The sequence below is a fragment of the Crotalus tigris genome, unplaced genomic scaffold, assembly GCF_016545835.1.
Source record: "Crotalus tigris isolate CLP2741 ecotype Arizona unplaced genomic scaffold, ASM1654583v1 scf7180000024436.1354646, whole genome shotgun sequence".
NCBI classification, from domain to species: domain Eukaryota; kingdom Metazoa; phylum Chordata; class Lepidosauria; order Squamata; family Viperidae; genus Crotalus; species Crotalus tigris.
In genome coordinates this window covers 666579-677543 of record NW_024100605.1, presented here as the reverse complement: position 1 = coordinate 677543, position 10965 = coordinate 666579, and the positions used below count along the sequence as shown (strand labels likewise).

At 39.0% G+C, this 10965-nt stretch overlaps 1 protein-coding gene and 1 long non-coding RNA gene across 3 annotated transcripts in view; one reads left to right on the top strand and one right to left on the bottom strand.

Annotated features, from left to right (window-relative positions):
• Nucleotides 1-230: 230 nt before the first annotated feature.
• Nucleotides 231-4118, bottom strand: LOC120302596. The gene is made up of 2 exons (XR_005555173.1): nucleotides 3924-4118; nucleotides 231-401 (listed from the first exon to the last, which is right to left on the bottom strand). It is a non-coding gene; the product is annotated as an uncharacterized LOC120302596 (long non-coding RNA).
• The window catches only part of CUNH11orf24 (chromosome unknown C11orf24 homolog), a 25632-nt gene continuing 18778 nt past the window's right edge, over nucleotides 4112-10965 (top strand). Inside the window, exons 1-2 of one of the 2 annotated variants that reach the window (XM_039331243.1) lie at nucleotides 4112-4245; nucleotides 7066-7154. The gene's annotated coding sequence lies outside the window, so the exon portion shown is untranslated. Of the gene's footprint in view, nucleotides 4370-7065; nucleotides 7155-10965 lie in introns of both variants that reach the window. The other variant, XM_039331244.1, reaches the window with a different exon arrangement.

Genomic DNA, 10965 nt, shown 5'->3' with positions numbered 1-10965 from the left:
CAACTTGGTGGCATTTTGTTGCTAAGTAAATTAATTTCTTAATTGAAATAAAGTTAATAAGTTAAATATGATATTCACTGGAATGCCTTGAGCAAGACTTGATCTCTTCGTTTTGTTTCCCATACAACATACCGGTAATTGTGAGGAGAATATGAGATGACCCATTGTATAGGTCCCTGGTAGAAGAATGGGATATGAAAGTTACAAATTAATAAATACACTTGGAGGCATTACTATACTAAAGCTTTAACTGAAAATACTTGCGCAGGAACTCTTGGAACATTCCAGAATTAGCGCTGCATCTCTGGATTCACTTGCTATTATCTGTTTAATAGCTCAACAGTTGCCTCATTGTCTCCCAGCTTCCAGGCTTCAGTTTCACTTGATTTTGTTTTCAGATTCTAAAAGAGAAATGATGAACAGAAGAGAATAACAGAGTTGAAAGGGACCTTGGAGGTCTTCTATTCCAATCCCTGCACAAGCAGGCGACCCTAAATCATCTCAGACAAATGGTTTTTCAATCTCTTCTTCAAAGCCTTCAGTGTTGGAGCGCCCACCACTTCTGAAGGCAAACCATTTCACTGGTTAATTGCTCTCACTGTCAGGAAATTTCTCCTTAGTTTTAGATTGTTTCTCTCCTTGATTAGTTTCCCTCCATTGCTTTTGTTCTGCCTTCAGGTGCTTTGGAAAATAAGTTTACCCCTTCTTTTTTGTGGCAGCCCCTCAGATATTGGAACAGTGCTAGCATGTCTTCCCTAGTCCTTCTTTTCACTAGACTAGACATATCCCATTCCTGCAACTGTTCTTTGTATGTTTTGGCCTCTGGCCTCCTAATCATCTTTGTTGCTATTCTCTGCACGGTTTCCGAAGTCTCAACATCTTTTTTATATTGTTGTGACCAAAACTGGATGCAGTATTCCAAGTGTTGTCTTACCAAGGCATTGTAAAGCAGTACTATCATTTCATGTGATCTTAATAATATCCCTCTATTAATGCGAACTAGGATTGCACTGGATTTTTTTTTAGCTGTTGCAGCACACTGCTGACTCATTCAAATGACCATCCACTGGGACTCCAAGATCTCTCTCACAGTTACTGCTATTGAACCAAGTTTCACCTAATCTGTATCTGTACATTTGGTTTTCTTTACCTGTGTAAAACCTTACTTTTCTCTCCACTGAATTTTATTTTGTAAGATAGGGCCCAGTGTTCAAGTCTGTTGAGGTCCATCTTGATCTTGTGCCTGTTTTCTGGCTATTCCTGCCAGCTTGGCGTCATTGGAGATTTTGGTGAGTTCTCCTTCTATTCCCTCATCTATATAAAGATATTGAAGAATACTGGGCCTGAAACAGAACCTTGAGATACCCCACTGCTTACTTCCCTCCATGTAGATGTAGTTTCATTAAGGACTACATATTGAGTGTGGTTAGCAAGCGACAAATCCATCTAGGGCGATGTGTCTATCCCACATTTTTCTAGCTTCTCCAAGAAGTAGGTTGTGGTCTATTTTGTTACATGCCTTATTGAAATCCAAGTATATTATCATACATCCACAGCATTTCGCTAATCCACTAATTTAGTCACTTTATCACTAATTTAGTCACTTTGTCAAAGAATGAAATAAATTTTTTTGGGCATCATCTGTTTTTGACAAACCCATGTTGGCTTCTGTTTATAACTTTACTTGCTTCTATGTGTTCGCAGATTTGTTGTTTGATTATTTTTTCCAGGATCTTCCCAGATATTGATGCCAGGCTGATTGGTCTGTAGTTTCCTGGATCTGTTTCCCCCCCCCCTTTTTTTGAAAATGGGAATCCCATCAGATCTTTTCCAGTCCTCTGGTAGTTCTCCAGTGCTCCAGAATCTTTGAAAGATATGATTCAATGGTTCCAAGATGACATCTGCCAGCTTCTTCAGAATTTTGGGATGTAATCCATCAGGACCAGGTGATCTGAATTTGTCTAGAGTGGATAGGTGTTCTCTTGCCATTTTCTTGCCTATTTTAATTAGTATTCCTAGTCTGCCTTTCAGTTCTGTTTTTGGTAGATTGGGCATTTTTGTTTTGTTTTGCTTTCTACATCTCCTACTTTGTATCAATTTTTTCTTCCTTCCCATCACTTTCTACTTCCTTGTTTAATTGGTTGTCTTGGTGTTTATGCTTGGGATTAGGTCTTAAAGATCCTAAAGATTGCTTGTTGGTGGCTTGTTGCCTTTAGAAATCCCCTCCAGAGCAATTGCTTAGATATTCTTGCATTTACCAGACAAATGCATACTACTATACCAGGGTAGGCAACCTTGGGTCTTTTATGACTCGTGGACTTCAACTCCCAGAATTCCTGAGCCAGCATGGCTCAGCTTGGAAACCTGTCCATTTCTCCTCAGCATGGCTGGCTCAGGAATTCTGGGAGTTGAAGTCCACGAGTCATAAAAGAGCCAAAGTTGCCTACCACTGTACTATACCAAGCAGTGCTGAACTTTTTGAACCATGCTGTCTAATAACTATTATTGTACAGTAGCATGTGCAAGGAAACCAGTTTGATGTAGTAGTTAAGGCTAGAAACCAGGAGAGTGTGAGTTTCTTATCTTAGGCATGAAAGCTAGCTAGGTGACTTTGGGCTAATCACTCACTCTCAGCCCATCCATCATACAGGTTGTTGTTGGGGGGCGGGGACAAAGAGGAGGAGGAAAGAGTATTGTGTATGTTCTCTGTATTGAGTTACTCATAAATAATAAAGGCAGGGTAAAAATCTAATAAATAAATAAAGCTGAGGTGAAATTGACAAGACTCTGTCTGTTGGTCTGATCTTTAGCAGTACCCCAGACCATGATCAAGGAGCAGGGCTAAGCAATTTCTTGTTGCCCTTACATGTGAAGCGGAGAGGGGTGGGAATGGAATTATAGTTTGATTTGATCCTAAAATAATAAATTGGGGTCTTTATTAAAACTCCAGGGAAGGTTGTTTTTATTTGTTTTCTTCCTGGCATCTGAAAAATCACTTACCCTAAATATCTGAGGGACTCTAGATGTTGAGACTCTAGAAAGAGTGCAGAGAAGAACAACAAATTAGGAGACTGGAGGCTAAAATATATAAAGAATGATTGCAGGAATTGGGTATAGTCTAATTGAATGAAAAGAAGGACTCGGGTGACATGATAGCAGTGTTACAATATCTAAGGGGCTGCCACAAAAAAGAGGAGTAACCCTATTCTCCAAAGCACCTGAAGGCAATGGATGGAAACTAATCAAGGAAAGATGCAGCCTAGAACTAAAGAGAAATTTCCTTACAGTTAGAACAATGAATCAGGAAATGGCTTGCCTCCAGAAGTTTTCAGTGCTCCAACACTGGACCTTTTAAAGAAGAGATTGAACAACCATTTGTCTGAAAGGATATAGGGTCTCTTGCTTGAGCAGAAGACCTCCATGGTCCGTTCCAACTCTGTTATTCTATTATCACTGCTCGTCGGTGTGCCAGGTCCCATCAATTACAGAATGACATCACATGGGACCCCCCCCCCCAAGCATGCCTACTCTGTTGTAATTCCTGCCCTCTGGAATAATCTCCTCCCAAGAGGTTTTTATGGCTCCACCTTTAGGTAAGACTAAAACATTTGAAGACCTAGTTTTTCTCCCAGGTCTTGGGGATTGGGTGACTGTGCAGCCTCCTTTTGTTCTTTTGCCTATCTAGTTTTGTTTTTAGTCTTCTTTGAAACACTTTACTCTTCCAGTCAGTTGTATATTGTTACATATCTATCTATCTATCTATCTATCTATCTATCTATCTATCTATCTATCTATCTATCTATCTATCTATCTATCTATCTATCTAATTCTGGGGTATTAATATATTATAAATATGTACACACATATACATATACATATAATATGCACATTTATAAAAACTTGTGGTGTGTGTGTTTTCTTACGTCACACGATGCGACCGCTGAGGCGAGGTTGTTCTTTTCCCCCATCTGGGAAAGCCAAGGAGAAGCCGTAACTTCCGGGTACCCATCGATGACGTTTTGTTTGAGAAGCATGGACCGAGGGTGGAGAGTCAGAGGGAGAGGCTGCGGAGGAAAGGCGGGTCTTTTTGCCAGATGGCGCCGATGCTGAATGGAATCCGAGGCGGAGCTTAAGGAGTTGAGGGGCGTGGCTTTATGAAGGCATGTGCTGCGGTGGGGGCAGCTGTGTTTCTTTCAATTTGCTTTCCTAAGGCGCGTTCCTTCCCAGCGGGCCCGTCGGACGGAGGTGGGATGCAGCTGCTTTGGGGAGGGTAGAGTAATCTGTTCGGTGCTTTCTCAGGCTTCCCTTCGGAAGACGCGTTGGAAGTCCCTGGCCTTGCCACCTGTGGGACTGCTCTGGAGGAGTAAAGGTGCGGGTGGGAGGGGGGGTTCTTGCAGCTCCTGGCGAAATAGCCCCCTCTGATCTGGAGTGGGGTTTTTTGCTTTCTTTAAGGACAGAGCCAATACCGAGGTTTCTAAACATTTTGCAGGGAGCGTCGCCTGGCTCTTGAGTTAGTGCCTTCCCCGCTGGCGAAATACCGCAGGCGCCGCGCTGGCCAATTCTTACCACTCCCCGTCGGCGAGGATGAGTTGTGCCTGGAGTTTGCACAGTTTCATCGTGAGCTGGCAAAGGGCGGGATCTAAGTTTGGTCTGACCGGGGCTTCGCCGCTGTTTCGCTTTCTCCAGCACGATAGATAGACCGGCCGCGTCTACTTTTTCCCTCTCTCATCCTCCCCCTTAAAATCTAGCGATAAAAGTAGATCTAAGGCGGCTTTCCCCAGCCTGATGTGCCCCAGATGTATTGGACTGTATCTCCCATATTCTCCAGGGCACCTGGCTCTGAAGGCAGGACGGCGAGGCTGGGAAGACAGCATGATCCTAACGATTGGAATTATTGCCTGGAGCTGCTTAGCTGTTCTCACAGTCTGCCTCAAGTGTGTCGCTGCAATTCTAAAAGTAGCATTTTAAATCGCGGCTCTGCCTGTTCCTGACGGGATGCTGTTTTATCAAACTGCTTTGATACTATTATATACAGTGCCAATAATAGTACACGGGGAAGTGTTATTAATTGTAATAAGAAATTTGAGAAAAAGAAAAGGCAGTCAGTGACTTGCATCCAGTGTGATCCAGGATGAAACAGCAGAGACCAAGATAGACATTTAAAAAAACGGCCTCCCTGGATAATCCCACTGCTCTTACCCAATTCAGAAGCCTTTTCCCTTACTATTCTGGAGTTGTTTCAGTCATAATTATGTACTTGAAATCATTCACAAAATACTGTTGAGAAAATATCCTGACAATGAGAAATGAATGAGCTATAGTATGCTGTTTAATAATTTGATACGGGATGCTACAGCTTCTTTCCTGGTGCATTTTCTTTTAAGTGTTATATTTAAAAAAAAATGTATAGTGAACTATGCAGAAATTTATTGACATTCATATTACTTTGAGTACTGTATAGACAGGCATGCATAATTAATATTTCTATACTAGTTCAGAGCATAATAACAATAGCTTATCCCCTCCTGTACATTGTGGTCTGTTTGAATTAAATTCATCCACTTTTTGTCCATGCTTTATCTCTTGCATCATTTCCTTGAAGCTGTGGCACTTTTAGCTAAGGTCCATTTAAGTGCTAATCTTCCATGCAAGTTATTCTGTTACCAGGAACATGAGCTTTGAAGATGATGTTTGGACAGCCTTCTGGTGCTGCACTAAAGCTCCTTTGCAATGTAAATTAAAGCTCTTAAAAATAAAGGTGTGATACAAATCTAATTTTCTATCTGTACTGGTCATCTAAATGTAGCATTAGATTCTGCCTTAGGACTAATGCTTATCCTGGACATCTTTTCTATATGAAAAGTACAGAATATCTTCCAGTTTTTGTACATACTGAAGTATAATCTGAATAGATCTCCCCATATGGTTTCTTTGATTGTTGCAGTTGGAAAAAGCTGTTGGAACTGGAAATTCATGCAAGATACTTACATTATTTGATGTATTTGTTTTATGCATTGTGCTGATATCTAGCTCAGATTGCTTATCTACTTGGAAAATGTTTGAACTGCTGGTTACTGCTGACATAAACTATCCATTCAGCTATCTAAATTGCAGTACAGATTGAATCTATATAAAGAATGACCCTTGGGCTCATGGCAAATCTATATGTAGCATAGCAAGCCTTGTAGCAAAGCAAATGTTCCTGGGTTAACTGGGCACAAAGAGCATACAATTGTATCTTTAGGATGGGCTGTTATTATCTACCTGTTTTGCAGTTTGGACTACATCTAATTCTTAATTAAATCCTGACTGTTTTAGTTTTATGACCCAAGGACAAGGCATGTTGTCTGGCTTCATTATTCTGAGTATTGGATCAGCTGTGATTTTCTTAAGGGTACATGAGCTTCTCTGAATTATTTAGTCACAGAACCAAGTATATATAGTATTTGCTATTTGATTATGACATGCTTGAGACCAGATTCCATGTTTTCGATCTGTAGTAGGAAAAGTTAGTATGTTGAGTCATCTTGACTTGGAGCAAAAATCTGGAATTAAAGGGAACACTAACTTATTTAGAATTTCGGGTTTTTAATTTAAGAGGGATTTTGAATAAGGCAAACAACAGAGTACCTTGTAAGAGACCTCTTCAGAGTATCTATAAATTGAAATACAAAGTGTTTTGAAAAATATAAGTATCTGGCTTGTGCAAGGTGAGGAGGATTTGTTACATAGTTCCATATACACTGTGATGCATTTCTAAGTTGCCATTTTGTAGATTCTTAACGTTCTAAAGATGCCCATCAGCTTGCAAAGTTGGGGACTTCTGCTCTATTTTGTTCTATTTGAAAGGCACAAAAATCTATGGGTGTTTTTTGGAGATGACCTTTCTCTACACCAATATACTTAACACAAAGACCTTTTCTTAAAAATTGATAAATTGTCCTAACATTTTCTTTCCATTTTTTTATTTCAGGCTTTTAAAAAAATCAGGAATTATATCAGGCATCCAAAACATCATGTTGTTGCTTGTGATTAATTCTTTGCTTTTTGTTTCTTTTTATCCAGTCTTGGGCTGACAAAGACTGAACAACTGAATGTATAACTTTTGATGCTGTCCTCATCACCTTCTCTGTGCTGAGAGTTTGTGTTGCAAGGTAAGGAAGAGGGGAGAGCTTTCCCATCCTTTGGTATAGTATCTTCATACTAGTGCATTTAAAGTTGAAAACATTGACTTTGAACACAGATCCAAATATTTAACTATTTAAAATATTTTAATTTCAACCCATCTATGAAGCCCAGAACAAATGCAGTAATAATCTACAGATGGAACTTCCATAAAAGTTGAATAATGGCTATGTAATTTCATTGAATTTGACTATAGAACTATAGCATATAGTAGAAAGGCTTCCATTTTTTTTCCTAAATGGAAATCTTTCACAGACACATATGCATCCAAAGCGATTATCTGCCCTATGACAATAAAATTGTTAAGAATCTTCTTATATTACTAAAACATGACTGAAGTTAAAAACTCCAAATGACAGCCCTTGTAATAAGTGAGCATTATCTGTCTCTCCCATTTGTCAAGATGAAATTCCACTTCTAAGGGGATGTCTTGAATAATTGCAAACTTGAGAATGCTCTGAATGTGTTGATATTGTTTTCCTTAATGGTCCAATATTGGCTACTGTTCTGTGGGCAATCATCAACTGCATTTGCTTTTAGAAGAACTAATCAATATTAGCTTAGTAATCACAATTATTAAACAACTATATCTCTTCTTTTTGTCATCTCTGTTAGTTGTTTCTTGCAATTAATAATAAATGCATGTCTCTTGTTTGTTTATACATCAGTCAGATTTCCAAAGCCGTCAAATCTGTACTTGCTCCAGGCAACATGTGATATTAAAAATGATAATATCATAAAAACCAATAAAAACCAAGTTATCTTGAAAAAGCAATACTGTACAAACATAATTCTCAACCACCATATTCCCCAAAAGAACTGGTCATGTTCCCTAACTCAGGGCCTTGGGGGATGAGCCTGGTCTTCAAGGCTCACTTAAAACAAGGTCAAGGTAAGGGCCATTCAGATTGTTCCAAGAACAAGGGGGTTGTGTGTGCAATTCTTGTTATGCGCTATCTAAGATATTCTAGAGATTCTCTGGGAGTTTTCTGAGAATAAATTAAACCCTTTTAATATACAGATAGTCCTCAATTTACGACCACAGTTGAGCCCAAAATTTTCATTGCTAAGCGAGGCAGGTGTTGAGTGAGTTGCAACTCATTTTACGACCTTTTCGCTACAGTTAGTTAAGGAAATCGCTGCAGTTGTTAAGGGAATTATCCAGTTGTTAAGCAAATCTGGCTTACCCCATTGACTTTGCTTGTCAGAAGCCGGTTGTAAAGGTTGCAAGGGGTGATCACATGGCCCCAGGATAGTACAACTGTCATAAATACATACTAGTTACCAAGTGCCCAAATTTTGATCCCTTAACCATGGGGATGCTGCAACTGCTGTAAGTGTGAAAAACTGTTATAAGTCAATTTGTTCAGTGCCGTTATAACTATGAATGGTCACAGAATGAATGGCTGTAAGTCAAGGACTACTTGCCGGCCCTTTTCTAGCTCTATTGTTATTGTAGTTTAATGGTAAGTATTTGAAAGCTAGTTGAAAAGCCAACAAGCCTTCCTTGCATTAAGAACTCCGTTGTGCCTAACCCATATGGTTTTCGTGGTTAAACTATACCATTCCATGTGGTACTTTTTCTTCATGGAACAGAATCCGCAATAAAGTGATAGTGTGACTAACAGCAAGCTTTTCATTGCTAATATTATTATCCTAGAGAAATTTGGTTTTTCTCTGTACTTCCATTCAAAACAGTTTCTCTCCTCCCACACACATCTGGTGTTTGTAGCTGTGAAGCCTGTTTTGCAGAAGCCAGTTTATTTTTGTATTGAGATATCTGAGAGATCCTTGGTGCAAATCAGTGTTAAGAAAATGATCCTTTATGGGACTATTCAAAGTGGCTTTAAACATAGGGGAGCAGGGAGAGAATGTTGAAAGATTTATATTTTGGTTCCATAATTCACTGTTCACGCCAACAGTGAAGTAAGGTTCAGTTTACAGCAGTTTTGCAAAATACAATCTTTTCTTTCATTTTTTTCTATATAAAAATTATAACTATTTGTAATTTAACAGAAAAGCTATGGTGGACTGTGTCCTATCATTGGCCAGAGGGAGTATATGCTGATAGAAAAATTAAGGTATTCCAAGATAAGGTGTGAGAAAACTTGGCTAGAGAAGAGCTGTTTGTTATACTTTGTAGAGGATATAAGGACTGGTCTTGGAGGACCAAAGAATGGTCACCCAGACAACAATCAGACAAGTGTGGCTTGAGTCCATTCCAACAAATTATTTTGAGAAAACATCTCAGCCAGGCCCCTCCCTAATTTACGTCAAGATAAAGTGAGGGAGGAAGAAAGCACATTCAAGATTCTGCTACAATCACTGTCCCGATAAAAGTCATTTTAGACTTATAGGGCATTGATTTCTTAGCCTGGTCTACCCTATAAAGCTAACATGTATTTCGTTCTTCTAAGGAGCATCAAAAGGTTCTTTCAGAGCATTTTTTTCAACATCATATTAAAATCTTTGGTGCACTGCCATAAGAATAAGGAAAAGTTAGCCTCCAAAGCTAACACACCCTTTTTTCAAATATATAAACATCATAAAACATTTCTGTTAGGATATCAATGTCTGTGACAATACTTCCTCTAGTTTGTTTGCATTTTGGTATGTAAAAATAGAGAAATGCAGTGGCAGTTCCTCTTCAGAGGATTAGGCATTATACTATTCACAAAATGTAATCTCTATTTTCTGATGATTTCAGATTTGGAATGTGCCTCTTATAAAGTACTGTGAGAAACAGTTTTAAAAAGTGAGACTTTCACCTCTCAATGCCTTGAGATTGTTGCTCCAGTGCTGTTCTTAGCTTTCCTTATACAGAAGCTCCCTGATTGATCTGAGCCCTTTGTCCAATTCTTATCCTACCTGGTTAGATTGGACCACTGTATCACCTGTCTTAGACAAATTGGGCTTCCATCTGGTGCAAAGAAGAAGCAATAAGAGATGAAGTTTTATGAGCAAGACGTTAGTTTTTATGAGGCCATGTCTGCATGCAAAACGCTTCACTGGAATAAAAAAAAGTGCAGTGCTTGAATGCTCTGAAGTAAACTCTTACTTTGCATTGCATAAGATTAACGGATCCCTTCCTTTCATTAGTGCTTTGAGACAACTGTTTATCTACTGTATGCCTGTGTGTTTATTTCTTCTGGAAATGTTCAACCATGTTTAAGAGTAGCTTTGGGGTACAGCTAAGACAATTCTCAAAGTATCTCAGGAGCTTATTTATCACCTCTTTCTTCTTTCCAGTTATCAATTATTTTTGACATAATTCATATTTATAATGTTACCCTGATAAGCCACATAACTTTAGAGGTTATCAGATCAGACTAGTTTATAATCTGGGAGTTGTAGTGACAATACATCCAGAGGTTGTAATGCTGGAGTGTCTGGGCCATGCAATTCTGTGAGTAAGGATAACATCCATAGTTAATTAATGATTGCTTCTCCAAAACTCCCACCAAGTGTTGTTTTGGTAACTGTCTAATCATTCAGTTGTGATACACATTAACAATGCAAATCTGACCTTGGTAGAGCTTAGTTGATTGGATGTCTAGGCATGCCAGCTCTGTTCTCTGCTTGGTTGTGGAATGTCACTTCCCATCCCCCACCCCCACATGGTTGTCTTTTTGGTTGATGAAAATTAATGGGAGGGATTTGTATTTCCTGTATTTAAGTTAATGTGAAATTATACATATTCCATTACAAATCTGATACAACTTATCTATTACAATACAGCTATGGAATTTATTAGCATTAGAGTTCCCTCCCATCTTCCCT